We start from the raw sequence: 22773 nt of genomic DNA, 5'->3' as shown, positions 1-22773 counted from the left end.
ATGCCTTTGACACCAGGCACCTGTTGCAAGACATCTGCACACATGTGCCTCACACAGTCTATATATGTATATATATATATATATATATATATATATATATATATATATATATGTATATATATATTGATATATTTATATCTGTATATGGATATATATCTGTTTGTATATATGTATATAAAATATGTATATATAGATATAGATATATACATATAGATGTTCAGAGAGAGGGGGAGAGAGTGAGAGAGAAACACAGGGTGAGTGAGAGTGTGAGGGGGTGGGACAGAGAGAGAGAGATAGTCATATACAGACATATCTGTTGTCAGTCAGATTTATCTGTATATGTATATGTCTCTACAGATATCTATATATGTATGTGTGTATTACATATATCTGTACGTACATATTCTACCAATCTCGATGTCTGTGCAGTAAGTGAGAACCTGGTTCAAGGCTCCTGAGAGCACACCAGTGGTACCAGGCTATACCCTGTATCATGCTTTTTGGCCCCAGGACTCGGGACAAAACAAAAAGGGAGGGGGTGTGTCCATATTCATGGAGGACACACACACCTCCAGGTTAGTGGCAACACATGAAGCATCACAGAACATCCAGGTGCAGATAACCGTAGGCAAACCTGCTATACAACTGGTAGCATGTTACAGACCACCCTTCCAATCTCAGGGACCACAGTCAGCATTCCTGTAGACATTGGAGGATATGAATGTCCCACCACACACCATCATATTGGGATACTGCAGCTACCTAACATACACTGGGTGCATTATTCTACCCCAAACACCCTAGCCCAAAGGTTCCCGGAATCCACTATGTCAAATGCCATGGAACAGCTAGTCACCTCTCCCACAACAGGAGATAATATACTAGACCTGATCATCACAAACATGGGGACAATGTGCTACACCCTGGAAGTATACCCCTCACTAGTCACATTTGACCACAGACTAATCCCCCTGGATATACATATCCCACCTCCCCCACAACACAAAAGACTACAGTGGGAAACCTCTCACATGCCGACTTTACACTTCTTATAACTGAGTTGGTATCCTTAATGCCCACTGGGCCAGTGTAAACCACTTCCCACAATGCAGACACCTTCACATATGCTTTCTACAGACATCTCCAAGAATGCATGGATCATGCAATCACAAATGAAACCATGACCCTCTCCACCAAGGGCAGGCATCCTGTCTGGTGGACCCCAGCATTGAAAAAATTGTATAACAACAGAAGGTAGCTACTGCACGGCAGAGCATACTTCCATAGAGCTACGGCATCTCTGATCAGCAGTAGTAGAAAGATATGTTTTGTTGTACAAACATGCAAGGCCAACAATGAGAGGAACATCGCTATGGTCACTACAGATAACCACAAGGCCTTCCTCTGCTATGTTACACACCTGGGTGGGAACCCTCAGTTGTGTTCACAGTTAGTTCACAGTGACAAACGCTACACTGAACACACAGATAATGCCAACATTCTGGCAGACAGGTTCAGTGCAGGTATCTCCCCTCCATCACCCACACATGTGGAATTACTTATCCCAGCTGACTGTAACCTCCCTTTCATCTCAGATGTTCAGCTGGGAACCACCCTCAGCAGAGCTATAAACACAGCATCAATGGGACCCAACAGTATTGCAGGTTGCATGCTACGTGAACTGCAAGAGGAGCTACACATGCACATTACATGCTATTCAGCCGTAGCTTTACAACAGCATATGTACCTGGACACTGGCATACAGCAACAGTAGTCCCACTCCACACAGGAGGCACCTCTACAGACCCTGGTAACTACCGCCTCATAAGCTTAACCAGCCTGGTCTGCAACGCTATGGAAAGGATCATTATGGTACCCATACACAGAGACATTGGGGACTTAGACACTTGATCCCACCCGGTTTGGCTTTGTAGAGGGCAGATCCTGTCTTATGAACCTGGTTGACTTTTTCAAATCAGTCACTAGAGCCATTGATGAGGGCACAGCGGTCCATACAGCCTACCTGGACTTGCCTATGGCTTTCAACACAATACCTCACTCTGGCATCATAGACATGATCAACAGCTGAAATGTAAATCCATATGTCAGATGATGGGTTGCAAACCGGCTAACGAATAGAAACCCTACAGTCAGACTCAAAGCCAGTCACATGTGGTGTCCCACAGGGCTCTGTCCTGGGACTGCTCATGTTCGGCATATCATTCTCAGATGTGGAAGCAGACATGGGAGGGTAGTGGCTGACAATGTTCAAAGATGACTGCATACTAAGCGCCATAGGCAATACATCAGCTGACACATACATCCTACTGACAGGCCTCACAGACACCAACAACTGGTGCCGGAGTCATGGCATTACACTGCATGCCACATAATGTATACTCATACCCTTTTGGACGGACAAGGTACCTACATATTATCACATAGACAATAACCCACTGAGTACAGACAAAGTAATCAGAGACCTGGTGACACTGTTCAATGCTGACCTCTCATTTGACACCCACGTTGCCAAAGTGGTTGGATGGACTTCCTACCTTGCCCACCTTATCATGAAGGGATTCACATCCAGATCAAAAGGGGTCATTGTACCCCTATACTCCTCCCTTATCAGGCCCATGACTGTGTACTATGCCTCATTTGGTAAGTACCTCACCTGGCACTTGCAACAGCTAGGGGGACCCCATAAGTACATCACCAGGAGGATCAAGGGTCTGCAACAACTGTCATATGCTGCCAGACTAACGTAAGTCATGTTCTGTTCCATAGCATACTGCCTACGTAGGGGTGATCTGTGCCTGATGTAGTAGGCCATGTCCAATCAGGTATTGATGGACATGTTCCACCTCATACAATCCAAATCCATCCGAAGCATGACAGCTACGGATTTAAACCTCAGCACACATATGAATAGGACATACTGTAGGGACAGATCCATCACTAAGAGGCTTCCCATACTGTGGAACAGGATCCCAGTTCATGTTAGGCAGAGACCCTCACTGACACTCTTCATGTGCATTCTTGACAAGTGGATGGGAGGTCATAGGTTTACAGCAGGGGTTTTCTCTGTGTCACTACTAGACAGAGGCAGAGTAAACTAATGCTATTATGTAGGGGGAGTCTTCACTGTGTCACTACTATACAGAGTTGCAAGTTTCTAAATCTATTCTATTCACTGTCTGCAGATAGCCTAGTACTAAACTATGACACTGTGAAACTATATATGTCTATGTATTTCTACATCCCTCTCTATCTATGTATACACATATGCATATTACATATATATATATATATATATATATATATATATATATATATATACATACATATCTCGATATACATACGTATACACATGTTTTATATATATATATATATATATATATATATATATATATATATACTCCTTTTTAGTTCCATATATGTATACACACAGTAACATACTGCTGAACATCCATTACTGTACAACCTACTTGTACATTGCACTACAACCTACATTGCTATGTGCACATAGCTACCATCACATACATATGTATGTGGAGCCTTCAGTGACAGTTTCAGTATGTCCCCGGCCCTATGCATATCTTCATATACATAGATACAGACCAATAACACATCTGGAGGGTTCACAGTATGTAGAGTATTACAGTAGTACTTTACATTACCTGTGTTTGTTGCAGCTGTTTGTGTGGGCTTGCAGTTGCTTGGCCTGCTGTCAGCCTCTTTGCTTTGTTGTTTCAGGTTTTTTTTTATTTATTTCTCTCTCTTTCTTTCTTTCTTTCTTTCTTTCTTTCTTTCTTTCTTTCTTTCTTTCTTTCTTTCTTTCTTTCTTTCTTTCTTTCTTTCTTTCTTTCTTTCTTTCTCTCTCTCTCTCTCTCTCTCTCTCTCTCTACCTCCAGCGAGTGCAATGACAGTATTGCATGTGTGGACTGGGAGTACAGGATGCTTTTGTAGGTATCTGCACATGTCCATGTGATGGCCTCTGCACCAGTTGTTATCCAGCATTTACTAATTGCATTCAGCCTGTTGTGTAGTGATTGCAGTTCTCACTGTGATTACAGGACTGTGCTATAAAAAGGTCCGTTAGGTAGGTGTAGCCCTTTCAGATTATCAGGGAGGGGACCATGCTGGTTTGCTGTGGACACTGTTCTGTGAGTGTAAGGGTTGGTATGTCTCTCATATTTCAGGCTGTGTTGTAGACACTGCAATGCATGTTGTTCTGTAAGCTGAGTATTCCTTCCTTCAGTGTCCTGTTCTCCATGTGTATGTAAACTGAGACCTACGACTAGTCATACTGTGTATATGGGTGTGTGTGCTTTCCTGTGGGGATTGTGGTGTAACTGGTATATAGCAGTGGCTCTTGCAATCTGTTGCTATGGCTTCAATAGCTGGCCTTTGCATTCACTCCTTGTATGCCTGCTAGGTGTCTTTCCTATAATGTGTTGCTATGGCTTTCCTATTTTCCATTTACATTCACAGCTTGTAATGCTTGCTAAATCTGTTTGGGCAGCAATTCCCTATGTGTTTGTTGTGGTAGGGTGTTACTGCATGCAGTGTGGTCTGGCCATGGTGTGGGCCTTGACACTTACAGGGGTATTTGATCATGCTGCAGAGCAGGCCTCAGATACTCTCCGGTGCATCTTTTATCAGCCTCATGGAATGGTACATAGCAGTGGGTTACTCCAATGACATATTCTGATACTCTGCAGTTGTGACTGTGGGTTATTTCAAGCATATGTTTTAGTACACCATTTGTGCCGTGCAGGTGGTGCATACCTTCAGTCAGTCATAGTTACCATTGCATGTGTAGTTACACCTTTCTGCCTACTGTTAGTACATTTGACAGGGTGTCAGTGGGGCACAGTTGACATTTGTTGTCACATCAGGGAAATCCCTGTAACTCAGTCACAGTTGCTATGTCTGATCTCTTAACAATTCAACTATGGCAGTGTTCATCCTGCTCTGATTATGTGTGTGGCTTGCCAGATGCTACTGTGACATTATTACCTAGTAGCTACCAACTAGCATGACTGTTTCTCAGCACACAGTACTATTTTACAAATCCACTAGATTTGACAGGAAATATACATGACATGCTTTGTGTACTAGACTTGCTATATTCCCTTTACATTAATTCCTACTATTTTATGATATATTTCTTTCAGCACAATGTTCTTGTATAGCAGTCATGGCTTAGTGGTAAGTCATACAGACTAGTGTTTCCAAGGTCCTGGGTTCGAGACTGAGGGAGGTATTTTATTTTGCTGCTGAGAAAACTACAGGCCTTGTCATTCAGAGTGACTAAGGCAATTTTAAGCAGTTGTAAGCAGGTTAGCGCTGGTTTGCGTGGAGGTCACGCATGCGCACTGCTGCTTAGTCACCAGACACACGCTTAGCTAAGCGCACAGAAGCACACTCCCGCTTACTACTGCTTAAAAGTGCTTACTGTCGCGCACACCCGCGCTATTTTCTTTTAAAGAAAAGAAAATGGTGAGATAGGAAAGTGGTAAAAAAGGGGGCACAAAGAGGGTAGGACAGTAGGAAAACAAGCTCGGGTTTTGCAGGAAGGATGTAGGAAAGGCCCATAGCTGCCCATTTCTTCGTCAGCAACAGCTTTGCATATGTTTGTAATTTGGTGTGAAATTTGAAACCTTCCACCCCTGAGAGAGGTGTGAGGACAACAATAATATTTGTTGTACAGCCAATTGTAATTGCCAGTTTACATGTCCAGCAGACATGTGTGCAAAATGGGCAGCTATGTATGGGGCGTAATTTTTTTGTGGGTACAGAGTGCCCTTTTTCTTTTTTTTTTTCAGGTGAGAGTGGTATGCCAGGTACAGGAAGTCGGTATAGCTGGGGAGGTAGGTAGAGGAGGTTAACAGACAAGACAAACAAGACGCATACAGGGGTGGTGTATGACACATGTGGGGGGGGTTACACAATTGACGGGGATGGATGTTTGGATATCTCGAGCCCATGAGCCCACAGATGGCAACTGTGGAACTGAGATCCCCACCCATGGGCAGTTGCCACTGTGCCTTCACTGCCCAGGACGGGGCTGTGCTGGGGGCTGTGTAGGCCGGGCAGCAGGCACGCCCATGAGTTGTGCCACCCATGCCTCAAGCTGGGGTAGGGGCCCAAGCACAGCGTGCCAGATCTCTCTACACACCACAGTCAGGACACTATGGAGGGTGAGTGGATGTTCTCCTCCGGCCACACTTGCAGAGGGGGGACGAGCCCCATCCCCTGCAGCGCTTCCACCCGCAGGTGGCACAGGTCCACCGGAGGAGGGTCCGGCCTGGGCACTACTGCCAGGTGCACTCGCCAGCTGAGGTGGGAGAGGTGGGTCCGCTGGAACCTGCCTTTCCTGTCGTCCTATGTTTTGCATTATGTTATGACCGTTTGGGTTAGTAACGTACAATACCATTCACAATTAGTTGTAACAGCATGCATTAGTATTCCCATTAACCAAACACCCATAAATTCAAGCCATTGAACAGCAAGCATAACACATGCATAATTTGAACAGCAATACACAATCCAACAACATGCAGGGTTGATTGATGGCAACAGGCCATCAGGTTTGGATGTATGAACAGGGCACATGCATCAACGTACATGCAAATATGTATGAACCAACAGGACAAATGTCCAGGGGTGTTAATTGTGAATGCACATACCCATTTCATGTGGAATGGATTATTTGTGATTATAGGGTAGGGTGAAGAAATATTTCATTAACAACTTCAAATACCTATACATATGCTGTACATTTCCACTAGCTGCAGATATATACACACTGCAGGTCTGACTACAGTTTCCTATGTGATAACTAATTCAGGTTGGTGATAGGAATGTTACTGCTACATCAATATACATTTCATATTTATTCATACACATTCATATCTGGCTCTGTTCAGCTACATCATCCTGCTACATTTGCTTTATATGGCTATAGACAATTGTGGATGTTTGGTATTTCATACAACCATACTATCTGCATATTGCAAACTGCGAGCAACATATCCAGATTTTGGAACACACATTCCAGCTTCAGTACTTATTTCAACACATGTTGCTGTTTGGTTCTGCCTGTCACATTCATTTCATTCTATACTGACTGCAGTATACTTTATTCAGGAGTTATTACTACTTTATTGGTGGATTCATACCTCTTTCTCACACTCTCTCACTTGTTTTATTTTTACAATTCAGGATGGTACTTAATTCTAGGCTTTATTGACATGTTTTACTTTTAGTTATAACAATCCTTTCCAACAGTCTCACTTATGTCATGTTTCAGAATTTAAACAGGGATATATTTCACACATGTGTTTTACTCAGCTTATGTAGCTGTACTTTTCAGCCTGCTGCAGGTTATGTACTATTATATTACAGGTGGGACATCTTTATTTCAGACTTGTTTCATTTTTATGTTTGGATTACAGGTTGCATCACACTTTTGTAATCAAGCAATACTTGCAAACTCTCTTACACTGTTACTTGCACATTTTATTAATAAGTGACTACACTGCACTCTTGTGCAAACTGTCATACTTATATATTTTTTTTACAGTTACAGGGAGAGAATTACTGACCTGCCTGGTGGTGCAACCGCACCAGCCTATCGACATAGGCTCGACGGTTCATGGAAAGGACACCTGCAGCTGTAATATAAATGAAGTAATATTGGAATACACATCTCCATAATATCAGCTAGGTTAATTTCTTAGATAAATAATTTCATGTAACTTACTCAGTAGTGGGGCGTTCAGTTGGTCCTGCTTCCATCTCTTCAGGTCCGCATGGTGGTGATGGACCTGTTCACCAGTCCTTGGTATTCCTGCGGCACTTGTGAGATCATGTGCCAACCGGTCCCACGCCTCAGCCCTATATGCTCCCCACAGGACCTGGCCCTGTATGAGTTGGGCCTCATGATCATGGACGAGGAGCCAAACCATATATTTGGACTCCTCAATGCCCCACCTCTGTGCTCGGAAGCAACTACCCTCTCCTACACCTGCCATCCTGGCTGCAAGTCAGTTCCACACTCGGTTATGCTGTTTATTCCCACCTATGGGGCTTATATATGCCGTTTTTCCTGCACTTATCTGTGATTAATTTTGGAATTGTATCAGCTTCACAAAACCTGCTTTGTCATGCTCCTCTTTCTATTCATTCCTATATATATGCTATTACTGCATTTCTAAGTGCAACTGTCATGGCTTAGTGGTTCAGTACTTTGACTATGGTGCATGGTATCCTGGGTTCGAGCCTGGCCATTGCTTTTTATATTTTATGACTGTCTACACAGGCTAGGAGGTGTGTCTGTGTAAAGGCAGTTTTGATACAGCTTGCTCAACGTTGCCCGTCGGTTAGCTTGTTGGCGCGGTGTGCAGCTCTGCGCAAATGGGCCACGCTGGTTTATGCGTCGTTTGGCTGTCAACATGCATATTATGCTCAGCTCAGCTATGGGCACACAGTTTCAGCATGTTAAAATGCTGCTCAACCCCGGTCACTCATTTTACACCTGTTAAACCACTGCTCACCTACAGGCACTCATTTTACACCTGTTAAACCACTGCTCACCTACAGGCACTCATTTTACACCTGTTAAACCACTGCTCACCTACAGGCACTTATTTTACACCTGTTAAACCACTGCTCACCTACGGGCACTCATTTTACACCTGTTAAAACACTGCTCGCCTACAGGCAGATATCCTCAACTTTTTAGACTGTAGCTCAGCTATAGGCACATCTGACATTTTTTTCTTATTATCTCACATTTCTTCAAAATACATGGCCCATTTTATTACATTTTACATAAAATATGATTTTATATATGTACATATATGTCAGGGAATTGCTTCGTGCTTATTTCACTAAAAATAAAAATTGATGTTGTGGGGGCTCGAACCATGACTGCCTCCTCTTCAGCCGATGTCTCTAATGCTACACTATTGCTTCTTGGCTTACTTTGCATATTTAGTTCTTATATGCTTTTCCACTGACTGCTAACTGTGGCTAAGCGACAGGCACGCCCACGCAAAAGAGCGCATTCACGGGCAAACATCTTTACAACTTATAAAAAAAAATATAAGATGTTCATTTATACATTTTATGTTCATAGTCTGTGGGGGCATGTGTTGTGTTTATTCACATTTACACAGACTCTGTCGTGGGGGTTTACTTTTGGGACTTTTACTCTTCTGGGGGCGTGTCCGTTTGCAGGGCTCACCCTACGGACATGCCCCCTACTGTCTTACACGGACCGTGTTAGCCTTAGGTGTGATTCAGCATGCCCTCATGCATATGCATGGCATGCTGACATCACACCGTTTAACTGCAGCCTACGTGTAAGCCTTGTAACTCTTACACGGAGGCTTCGTGAATCCTGCCCAATATTACAATGAGAAAATTTTTATAAAAAATTGGCCTGAATGGTAGATGATATTTAAGGAAAAAATATATTTTTATAGTAGTAATACGATGTAAGAAAAGTAGAGAAAGAAAAATATAAAAGAACATATAATGATGCACTGGAAGCTTTAGAACATAATGATAGAAAGTACTTTGACAAAGAAACAATTATATGAAAGAAGTCAAGAAAAATACAAGAATTGTTATATAAGTGAATATATTTTTTACAAGGAAAAGGAGAAGTATCGAGTTGCTTAAGCAGATTAGTAAAGGAAGACAGTAGTGTAATGAGATAAATAAAAAGTGTAGAAGGAGGAACAGAAAGAACGCAGGAGAAGATTATATATATGTGCAATAAATGTTTAAAGAAAAAAGAAGGCAGTGAAAAAAACATGGAAAGTAAAATGGTTAACATAAAGATGGAAAAGGGTATTTTTAAATGAGGTAGATGAAGTATTAGGACAAGTAAATACAGATTATGTTGCAGGACTGACAAAAATATTTTTAAAGATTTTGTATGAATGGTTAAATGAAGGTTTTATGTATAAAAGAATTATGTAGTAGAATACTTTAATTCATATGGAAGAGGGAAGATAGAAGACAATTAAAAACAGAGACTGATAAAATTGAATAATAATGGTTATAATACATGAAAATAATACAAAATAGATTTGAAACTAAAATGGAAAATATTATGGAAGATAGTGTATATAATATAAAGGGGAAGGACTGTCAAGGATTATTAATGATAAAGAAATAGTGGATGATATTATGAATAGAAATGAGGGGAAAAAATCATGATAGCAGACTTTGGTAAGGTATTTATTACAACTGGACATGAAATCTTCAGGGTAATAAAGTAAGAATATAATGTACATGAGATAGTTAGGAAATTATGTATGTCAGCATATAGTAATAATAAAGTAAAAATACCTGTAAATGGCTGGTTAAGCCAAGAGGTACATATGAAGAGTGGTATAAGACAGGAATTTCTAATGTGTTGTATACTCTTTGCATTAGTTAGGAATATGATAGTATGTGAAATAAATTGCAAAATGAAGGAGGTGGGGTATATAATACCAGAAGGGTTAAGAACTGTAGTTCTGCTAACATATCCAGATGACATAATAATTGCAAAAATCAAAATGTGGATATAAGAATAATAATTTGCACACATGAATGTCTAGAGGTGATAAGGATAGCTTTAAATAAAGAGAAAAGCAAAGTTTAGGTAGTAAAGATAAGGGGTATATACTTTACAATGAATACAATTTCTGTGTTAGGAATAAAATTTGGGAAAAAAGATGTAAGTAAAATTCAATGGGAGAAAGCAATAGCAGAAATAAAACAAACCTCTCTTTTCTGAAGAACCGATAAGTTGTCATTCATAAAAAAGCTTATTTGATAAATTCCAGGATGATAAATACCATACATAGCAAATATATTTATGTTGCCAATAGTATTTCAAAAAGTATTATAGCAGATAACATATTTTTAATTTAAATGGAATTCTATATGAAATCCAATAAAAAAGGAGTTTTGTATATAAAGAGGAAGGAGGCTTAGGGTTAATCAACCCAGTGGTATATGCTGCTTCATTAAATATGGACAAAATGTTAAAGTGGATAAATGAAAAGATGAGATATTAATAGTACAATTGTATAAATATAAGCACAATAAATATGAGGGTATGGTAAAAATTAGTAAAAGAGTGTATAAATGAAAAAAATAAAATGTTACCAAAAAATTGTTTTGTGGAAAATCAAAATTGACGATATAGAAAAAGATAGAAAAGTATGGTATGAGAATATAATGATAAACATTACTATGTAAAACCATGGAAAATCTAACAGATAAAAAAATAAAGCTAAAAAATAAGAAGCAAACGGTGTAATCAGAACATAGAATGTCAAGCTTTTTTTGAGGGGGGGGGGACTGGTAATAGATAAATTACCAGTAAAAGGAAACATGCCATATAAAAAGAAAAGTGATAGAATATGTTTACACTCTCAAGAAGAAACTACGGAACATGTGTTTTGAAATTTAAAAGAGTAAAAACATTATGTGGAAAACTGTGTAAAGAAGATTTTTTTTTTCAAAGATATAAAAGAAGTGGATAAAAAGCATGGATATGACTAAATACTGATATTATAAGAACCGAAGTAATAACTTGTTAAAAGAATAGATAAAAAATTATCTTATGGGTTATATGGAATGAAAGAATAAATGAAATTATGTTTAATGGTAATGGGTTTTAGCGACAATATTAAGTAAAATCAGGTGATGGTTAAGGAAAAAGGAGTGGGGGTCTAATATGGATGAAAATGTAGTATAATTGTAAAGGAAATTATGAGTATATGTAAATATATTTGCATATCTCTATATTTATACATTTGTGAATATTTGTAAATATGTAAATATGTTGTAAAAAAGTGTTTTTTGTATATAAATAAAGGAACCCTCCTCTTTTATAGGTGCTTTGGGATCATTTACATCCAACTTAGTTACCACCAACTCAAGCAGATAGGGCCTCAGTTTAAAGTCTCATCCAAAAAACAGCACACTCAGGAGTGCAACACCCCCCCCCCTTATGCTGCACTTCTGCATCAGTAATTAATTTACCTGGTGTGGGAATAGAACCCATAGTCTTCTGCAACAGAGGTGATCTTGCTACTTTTTGTACCACTGGTATATAGGATGGTGCAGCAGGGACAGTAGTTGTTAATAGCAAGATTAAAGTGCTTAACAACCACTAGTGAGGACAGAGAAAAATCTGCTCTAAGGAGTTGGCATTTACACAATTAAGAAATGTCTGGGGTGTATTTCTCGGTGGTTGTATAAGTCATCCAGTTGACTCAAGGGTAATAAGAACTTCCCATAATAAAGATACTTATCTTAAAGAGTAGCTTTTTGAATTCACTTAAATAATCAGCATGTTCTCAAGTGGAAATAGAAGGGGACCTGTAGTTAACAATGATACATTTGGCAATTTTAATGTGATATACAAGGACCTCAGTAAGTTCTAAGCTGGCATTATGCATGATTTGACAGGAGATAGTAATGCTCTTGATAAATATGGATATATTTTCCCACAGTTCCTGGTGGCCTTAAATGTAATGTAGGCACAGTACCACTTCTTCCTTACAATGGTACTCATCATGTCTTCAAGGGTAATGTAGGTCTGAAGCCAAGACATTTTGTTACTCAAGGTTTTATAATTTATCAGAGAAATCATGATATTGTTTGAAAGGGAATTTACTTGATGGGCATCATCATTGTTGAACTTTACCTAAAAAGCCAGTATAGGGAAGAATTTATGGCCATTATATGAAAGCTATATATCCAGAGGTGCAAGCAGTCTCCTCATCATCTATTCCCAAGCAGACACACCTGGAACCCCTTAAAGTGACACTGGCTAAGAAGCCAGTCATTACATCTAGTTGTTTTATCTTTGAACATAAGCATTACTACTGATGAGGGAAGACTACCATTCAACACTTGTGGGTTGCATTTCTCAGAGACATAGTTTTTGTATTTCCTTAAACATAGAGCTCCAAAGATAATTCAGATGAATGTGGGTGACAACAATATTGTTTTCCAATATGTGTCCTTGAACCTGCCTGTCATGAAAGGAGATACTACCAGCCCAGCTAGCTGGAATCTTGTAAATAATTGTATGTCATTTGTGAATATTAATATGATTTCTATAGAGGTTAACAAAAGGACATGCTGCCAGCACAGCTATCTGGAATTTTTGTAAATAATTATGTAATTTGTGAATATCAGCATGAGTCATATGCATATGTTACAAATATATTAGAACTGTATGTCATATAAGATCATTTGTACAGACGTGTGCTGAAGAAATATTTTGTAAATTACTTAGATTAGAGGTGTGACCAGAGTGTACCCTGCTGCATTAGAACAGAAATCTATATACACAGTTGTAACTGTTTGGATGAATATATTTAACAATGGAAACTGGAACACAAGAGATTAATTTCAGAAAAACAGCTGAAATTTTTAATTACTTTATGACCATATAATAAAAGGATGCAGACACAATGTCTACAACTAGACGTTTTTTGTATTGTCTTGGAAGTGTTTATTGTTTTATGACTTCCAAGATCTGCCTTAGAGCTAAGATAAGCCCTTGTTTATGTTTTTTTTATAGTTAGATAGTAAATGCTACCAGCAGGCATCAATGGTTGCTTTGAGCCTGGGAACTGAAGTCAGATGAGAAGAAATGATTTCATTCTGCAAGTATCTCAGCAGTAATATTTGGGATATTAATTTGGGAAGTCTCTGCGAGAGAGAGATAGCATTTTCTATTTTGTCTTTGACCTGACAAGAACATCCACTCATCCCATCTGCCTAAATGCTCTGTAAGTAAGTTAACTAGGGTATAGTAATTATCTTAGATTCAGACAGGAATATAGTGAAGTATAGCTTAGATGCTTTCTTTATTTATTTGAGACTCTGCTGCAATGTTGTTTTAAGTATTTCATGTGATTTTGAACTCTGATATAATTGTAATTACATACTGCGTATTTTCTTGTTCTTTTAATATTTATTATTAAATATATTTAAACCTTTCATTGTGGATGATCACTCTAGAGATATTTAAATCATGACAGTACTTGCATATTTATTTGGTGACACTGTGGGCCACTCCTATTAGCCATGCTCTTGGTCAAACTACCATGTGTTTTCATAGTAACATTACACAACAAGATTGGACACCCTTTGTTAAAAGCCTTAAAGTAGCTGATAAGGATATGGCTGGTGGTGTGATAACTACTTTATAGTCTGGGAAAAAGGGGTATTAGCTAGTAAACCTGTGCCATCCTTTCCCAGGTATGTGTGTGTGTATAAATCAAACCTCAAAGAGTGTGTGTGGCAGCTAATTGGGCAGGGACACAAAGCACTAGTTGGACAGAGAGAGTGTTGGAGAACTTGGCTTGGAACCTTGACTAAGGACTCAATTCTATAGCTGTGCCAGTGGGGAATCTTACTGGGGATCTGGAGAAAGAAGGAGATCAGCCGCAGACTGACTGTGGTCTCTCTGTGTTCTTAAGGGAAATTGCACTTGATGCAGTGAGCTGCATCTGGAAATACTGTGGGTGTACTTGTCATCCTCCCAATGTACATCCCCCACTGTTGCCAGTGGTGAGGATTGAGGCTCCCTGATTACTGTTGCCAGTGGTGGGGCATCACACTACCAACAGAGAGGCAACTGACTATGCTCTCTCCTTATCCTTTCTGGTGAGTACAGTGTCAGTGTGAATGACTATGGAACACCTTTATGAGTGTCAGCAGCTCAACAGGTAATATACTTGCCTTTAGTGTGGAAAGACCAGATGGATAGTAGTTTTGCTGTCACTTCAGGTATTGGATTACTGATGCTGCAGTGCAGCTTTGGGGCAAGGTGTTGCATTCCTGAGTGCATCATCATTTGAATGGCACATTAAATAAAGGTCCAATCTGCTTGAGCTGGTGGTAGCTCAGGCAGATGTAAAATATTCCACGGTACCTATCAGAAAGAGTAGGTGAAATTCCCTGATGTCCTGGCCAAATTTCCACTAGCAATATAAGTAACACCTTGGGTTTCCTCTGAAAAAAAGGCTACTACCCTCCTGGGACTAACCTGATCAGCAAAGGATAAATAAATAAGAAAGACCTAAAAATTCAAATCAGTCTTAGATGACTTTGGGGGCTTAGACTTGCAGTCTGTAGAGGTATGGGAAACTACAGGTATGGGTGGAAATACTAGTGTGCCCAGAGCTAGATCATGGTCAAATGGGGCCCCAGGCAGAGTAATGGATTGTCCCCCACTCACACAGCCATACCTGTATCCCATTACTTTGTTGTCACTCCCAAGTTATCAGAAAACACTTTTCAAACCTATCAGAATTCATACTATTTTCTTTTTTTTTACTTTTACAATGATTACATACTTGTATTTAATTTAAAACCTTTATTTCATGTTTTACAGCAAAAACACTGACAGCCATTTGCTAAACAAAACAAAATAGTCACATTGAAAACAGAGTTAGCATAACCAACAGAAAACTTATCTTCCTCTGAAACTTATTTATTTATTTATTTTGCATTTGGCAACCCACTAAGACTACAAGAGATGTGCTGGGATGCATAGTCAAATAGTATATAGTAAAGTACCAATTAGTGGCTAAGTGAAAGTGCAGGAATTTGTGAAGTGACCTGGGAGAGTCACAGAGTAGACAAATTAAGGCTAAAGTTATCAAAGCATGCACTACAGAATCAATTCCTAGGTTCATGTTTTAATACTAGGCTAACTACCCTTGTGGGACATTTTAAGCCTAGCCAATTTTTTTGAGAATCAAGCCCTGCATCTTCTGTCTGTAAGGTAAACACCTTAACCATTATGCCAACCTTCCACCATCCTACATATCATTACCAGTCTGAACTAAGTGCCAGGCAGACTGTTGTACCACAAAACAGTGCATTTCACAGCAATATACCTACAGAAAAAGCTAAATTAAAAATGCATTCATAGTTAATAATTAACATTAAACTTGTAGACTTCATGATATCCAATTTATTCACAGACAAATAATAAAATTACTGTCTACAGTCAACAAACAAGGAAACCAGTGATTGTACCTAAAGAACATAAGTCATGTGATGATCCACCTGTTTACCATAACTGATTCCTTCCTTTACACCATAACTACTCTATGATACAAGAAGCAAGTTTTTATGCACACAGACACACACACAAACACATGCACACAAAACCATCATTTACAACTACTTGTATGATTGTTTGCCGCAGATATCTGCTTGAGATGAAGTCTCAGTGCTATCAAAACCATACAGTGGAACCCATTGCAAGTCCACTATGCCTTATCAATATCTTAGCACAAGAAATCAAAAACAAAGACCCAACAAATGTGATACAGATTTTAAATATTTCTCTTGCATACTTGGAACATTGATAGAATAACAATATTTGCATTAGTAAGCATTTTCTGAAAGGTATGAAGTCTGCAACTGATGTGCTTATTATTTATTGTCTACAATCCAGAACATTTTGCCAGAAAGCCAAAATAATTTACAAGGAGCAAACAGACCAGAATATTTCTCAGCTTCCTTGTTCAAGAATTCTGGACAAAGACAAAAATAATGGGTGGATAAGTTTTAAATATTAAAAATAAAAACTGATTATAAGAATGGTCTTTTTTGTATGAGCATTGATAAAGCTACTAGTCTTCAAGAATGATGTGTAGAGGGAATTGATTCAAAGAAGATGGTTAATCCCTTGTTAACTCAAAAGTTTCCTATATAATTGTAGTGCAAGTATCCATTGAGATGTCTAATTTACTTTTATGTTTCTAATTTGTAATATCAACATGTTTTTCAGTATATATTGTTGACAAAACCATTACCCGTTGCATTATTTGACCAATCTCATCATTTTAACCTGCTTAATTTTCATGGACAGTGTAATAATTGTTGCTAAATTTTCCGCTGTATGAATACTTCCTTTCTCTAGCCTGAAATATGTATGCTATACAAAGTGCAATGCTTTTGTACTCTGAATATTGTGATTAATTTACAGTTTCTGTTATTTTTGCCCCAAGACAGAGGTTGGGACTAAAAATGGTTCTTGGATAAGCCTATCCATTTATTCATCAAGTTAACAAAAAAATAAGTATTATTATTATTATCGACTGATGGTGACAACATCTGTTACTTTTATAAATAAAAATAATTATTTATTTATTGACTGATTGATTGATTGTTTTTTGTTGACTGGGAAAGTCCACCTAGGACAGAGCCTATTTTCATTGGACGCCCAGGGACAAACGCTCCAGAGACATGTCTTTGGAATGTTAGTTATGTCCCCTGTAAACACATACACACACAACCATACAATTTTGTAATATAAGACACAGATTTTGGCTACTAACAGAAACAGAAAAATGTATCCATTCTTTTTATACTTTGTCATGTTTAAATGTTAGCATGCTGTAATGATACGATTACTTGCACAATAATTCCGATGGTTTCCAATGCCAAACCCACCACCTCTTTGCCATTATTATTTGCTCACTTCCTCTTCCTTTTTCTTGTTAGATTTGCCCTGACCTACCTTATGGGACAGAATAGCAATAGCTTATACGTCAGAAAGTTCCCTTTGTTTAAAGGGATTTCTGCCTTGAAAGTGAACACAACCAAATCTCTGTTATTTCGTTTGTATACAAGAAATCTCTGGGCATGAATGAAAAAAATGTATGTACTATATCAAAAAGTTTTTGTTAGCAGCCAATGTCTGACATACCCCGTGAGAAGTACAAGACTGTAGATGTGTAACAACAAAAAGATCTCCAACACAAAGACTGTTACAGCTCTATTGGAGAAAATACAGTACATGTGCAAACCAGATGTAACAGTATATTAGGAATGACGTGAATTATTGAACACATTTGCCATCTACTAAAATTAGTTTCACATGCACATCCTGGCTTGGGATGAGATATCAGATGTTGTACTTGGGTATACCAGTTTCATTACAACATCTATTGCATCATTTCTACTGGGGAAATTATGCTGCAGTAGATTAGACAAGCAGTTCATAACCCAGTTTCTGTTAGTAGTCAAAATGTGTGTTTTATATTACAAAACTGTGTGTTTATGTGTGTGTGTTTACAGGGGACATAACTTACAACATTCAATGCAAAACACATAAGTCATTCTCATGTGATCTATAAATGGTAAAGTAAACAGTGTCTCACAGCGTGCATACAGAACAGAAAGAAAACTGAAAATGCAGATATTTAAATAATTTTTAAGAAAAGCTATAGATGAAAATTGTTGGAAGCATACATTATACATTATGCAAATGTATGAATATAAGGTAAGGAAGCTGTTTCTATGTTGATCATCTTGGAATGGGTATTAGGGAATTCCAACTAGACTCAGTGTAGAGAAATACAGAAAGTGTATATCTCTCTCTCTCTCTCTGTATATATATGGTTCTACCTGACTTCGTCGACAGCGCAGAAGACCGACAGCGGAATTCGGAGCTCCAGAAGATCGAAAACGAAGAAGACCGACGCGAATCGCGGGTTGCAGAACATCGACAATGCAGAAGACCGACACGACGGATGACAACACCAACGCCGAGGATGCCGACATGGGGAAAGGCTGTGTGAGTATGCGGTAGTGACGGACGTTAGGGTGCGAGGCAGGTAAGTGTGGAGATTGACGGTCTGTGGGGATAGGGGTGGGTTAAGTGAGTTAGGGTTAGGGAGCGATAGGGGTGGGTTAAGTGAGTTAGGGTTAGGGAGCGATAGGGGTGGGTTAAGTGAGTTAGGGTTAGGGAGCGATAGGGGTGGGTTAAGTGAGTTAGGGTTAGGGAGCGATAGGGGCGGGTTAAGTGAGTTAGGGTTAGGGAGCGGGTAGGTAAGTGTGCGATAGTGACGGACCTTAGGGTTAGGGTAAGGTTTAGTGTGGGCATGTAAGGATTTTGGTGTGCTTGTGTTGTGTGTGTGGTTTGTGGAATGGGGATGTGTTTTGTTTTTAATAATTGTTATTGTGGTGTGTGCAGTGTATGGGGTTTCGTGTTTGTGTACCGTCGGTTATTTCGTTGTCGGTTATGTGTGGTTTCGTGTTTATGGACTGTCGAATATGTGGTGTCGGTGATGTGGTTGTCGGTGTTGTGTGGTTTCGGCTATGTCAGGTAGAACCATATATATATATATAGGTTCATGTCAAACCAACGACATGTTAAAATAACGAAAGTCACTACAGCGAAACGAAACCATCGACAGTTCAAAACATCGACAGTACATTTATTCGAAAGTACAGTGCTAACATGGGTCCTGCAAGAGGGAAGTAAAGGATATGATATGATACTGTACCCATACTACTTCCCCCTTGCAGGACCCATGTTAGCACTGTACTTTCGTATAAATGTACTGTCGATGTTTTGAACTGTCGATGGTTTCGTTTTGCTGTAGTGACTTTCGTTATTTTAACATGTCGTTGGCTTGACATGAACCCGTATATATATATATATATATATATATATATATATATATATATATATATATATACATACATATATATCTGTAATGCAGGTTTAAGGGGCAGAGTTTTGGTGGCAACTGGCAAAATCATGAAATTAATTCCGTATTCCAGCAGACCAGATATATGCATTACACAATCCAAAGACCAGGATATTCTATTTCTCTACTTTTTTATTTGTTTTATTATTTTTTTTTTTCTTTATTTGGATTACTGTTTCAGTTTCATTTTAATTGAGTGCATGGAATATGGTAATGATGTTCTTTGCTTTGTCAATAAACTGAATGTGGTTTACATAGTTTGCAGAGGATTTTATGAATGGATTGTCTCATGAATGGTTTTGGTTGTTTTTCCTGAAGTACTTTTAATATTTCTTAATATTTTATGTAGTTTTCAAGTAGTTTTGTGGCAGACTAGTGAAAGTTGTTCTAATTTTATTAGTTTTTTTTATTACTGTTATGTTTTATATAGGTTCATGTTAGACCAATTTTTCTGTACTTCAAGGACTAATTGCAGGTAATGCTATTATTTGATTGGATATCTGCAGCTGTGATTTTTTTTCTTTTGTTATTTGATAGTTGCATATTTGTTGTATTTTATAATTTTTATGTTTGTGGGTTGTTCTATTTTTATTAAAATACATTTTTATGGATTTGTGTTATATATGGATGGTTGCTTGTGGGCGGCCGCGGTGGTGCAGCAGTTAGCGTTGCCACCTCACAGCAAGAAGTTCTCTGGTTCAATCCTCAACTGGGGTGCCTTCTGTGCGGAGTTTGCATGTCCTCCCTGTGGTCACATGGGTTTCCTCTGGGTGCTCCGGATTCCTCCCAAAGACATGGGGTAGGTGGATTGGACACTCTAAATTGGCCCTAGGCATGAGTGCATGCGTGTGTGGGCCTTCTGTGGGAGGTGGGACGCTGGGCTGGCAATGCAACACTGTATAACTTCACTGCCAATCATGAGTGGACAGGTGATCTACTGTGGTGACCCCTAACTGGAAAAAGCCAAAAGAGGAAGAAGGGATGGTTGTTTGTGTGGGGTCAGAGTTTATATTTTTTGTCTATGCAGTGTGCATGGCTTTAACTGAAAGGCTCACCCAGACTCCGCTACACTTTGCTGTGAGGGAAAGGTTATCACTACTTCATGTCCCATCTTAAATATACTATTTCATACCAAATAGGTCTAGTCCTTTCCCCCAATCTTAGTGAGTACAGTCCTATAACAGGAAGGGAACCTGACTTATCTGCTTTAGCCAGAATGTCAAGATACAAAATATTTCCACCCAGTATTTGTAACTGATCAAGTCTGAATATGTATGTATGTAATTTAACCTCTGCAAGCAATGTAACTACTGTATGTATGTATCTACTGTATGTATGTTACTACTGTTTGATGTGCAAATTAATGTATTTAGCTACGTTTTCTAAATCGTCTCTGTGTTTTTACTGTTAACCTTGGAGCTTTTCTCCCCGGGCCTCCGCTGTAAATGGACATATATCCAGTTGGACTATCCCGGTCAACAAATGTAAAATAAAAATAAATAAATAAAATATTTGTTGTATTTTGTATTACTTTATTGCCTTTTTCTGTTTTGAATACTGTGATTTGTTTTCTTTACCTTATGTTTTACTTGTATTCTGCTTTCAACTGCATATTAAAACTTGAAAAGGGACCACAGCTCTGTCTCTTGTGAGTCAGGCAGAAATTAAAACAGATCAATTAAAGACTCACACATAAGATAAAACAGGTCAGTTAAGGTTAATCATCTGTGAAAAGATGGGTGAAGCTAAGAACTAAACCTTCTATTTAAAGGGTAAAATAAAACATTTCAGAGCTTTACTAGAAATGCTCACCCAGACTCTGCTACACTTTGCTTTGAGGGAAAGGTTAGTTTGCTTTTTATTTGTTGTATTTTGTATTACTTTATTGCCTTTTTCTATTTTGGATACTGTGATTAATTTTCTTTACCTTCTGTTTTACTTGTATTCTGTTTTTAGCTGCATATTAAAACTTGAAAAGAGACCACAGCTCTGTTTCTTGTGAGTTAGGCAGAAATAATTTGTCTCACCCTCCCACCCAGTTACTGTTGTGTACTTAAACACCATTGTATTTCGAGTTGCTTGCCCCTTATGTTAATTTGACCATATATCTCATTTCCTCTCTGCTTTTACTGGCTTATATGAGTAAGCACAACATTATCATTTTGTGAAATCACTCCCCTTCAACTATTTAAATTTATTAGCTATCCTACTGTATTCCATAGTACAAGAATACTAAAGTGACCACCCCCTTTCAATCTATCTTGCTGTTTTAAAAATAGTGACTCTCCACTAAAACTTAACTATTTAAACAGGTAAACTTTAAGTTACCTACTGTCACATCTAATTCCTCTAGTGCACACTGCAGTGTTTAGGATAAGCCATTTTTCATCTTACCTTTAAGCATCTATTGCAAGACCACCAGTTATTGGAGAGTCCACATTCTGCCTCTCAGTAGTCATCTGGGGATTAGTGCTTCTGTTTTCTCCTGGTGAGAAAAGGAGTGCAGTTATATTATTTCCTGGAGACCAATGAACACCAGAAAGCTTAATAGCTGCCTTATAGGTGACATCTTGTAATCTGTGCTTATATTCTGATCCTGGTGAGAGTAGGAGCATAGTGCATTGATTTCTGACTCTTTCTGGTTGGAGTCCCTGTGATTAGCACATGCCCTAAAACCTGCTGGAAAGCACTAGGAAGCCTTAAATTGATACAAGTACTCAACTCTCTTTGTTAATAAGGAGAAATTAATCATAGGCACTAAACAGCCTATAATTGCAAAGGACCTTGCCAAGGTAAGGGAAAACAGCTTTTGTACTTTACAAACAAATAAATAAATAAAGCACCTAACCAGGCATGCCCAAGGGTCAGCTTCTGGTGATTTCTCCTGTCCACCAGGTGAATCTGGGCATACTGGAGCAATGCAGCAACCCTCTCCTCCTACCACCCAACACTACAACCTGTGAGAGATGCACTGACATAGCCAAACTGGAAACAAAGCTCTCTCCAGTCAAGATTGTGCTAGACAATCAAGAGGAGAAGGTTAACACCCACACTACACCTCAAGCAACACATAGCCCTTCAAAACCCTGATCACCAACACCCACACATAGCAACACTAAACCCACATATGCGGAGGCCCTTAACATTAACCTGCCCAAGCAACAAGGGCCTCTGAAGCTGAAGTGCAAACAAACACCAATCACAACCAAAGTATCACATA

Source organism: Protopterus annectens, chromosome 2.part2, assembly GCF_019279795.1.
Source record: "Protopterus annectens isolate FY-2018-M chromosome 2.part2, PAN1.0, whole genome shotgun sequence".
NCBI lineage: Eukaryota > Metazoa > Chordata > Ceratodontiformes > Protopteridae > Protopterus > Protopterus annectens.
This window is presented reverse-complemented; position numbering follows the sequence as displayed.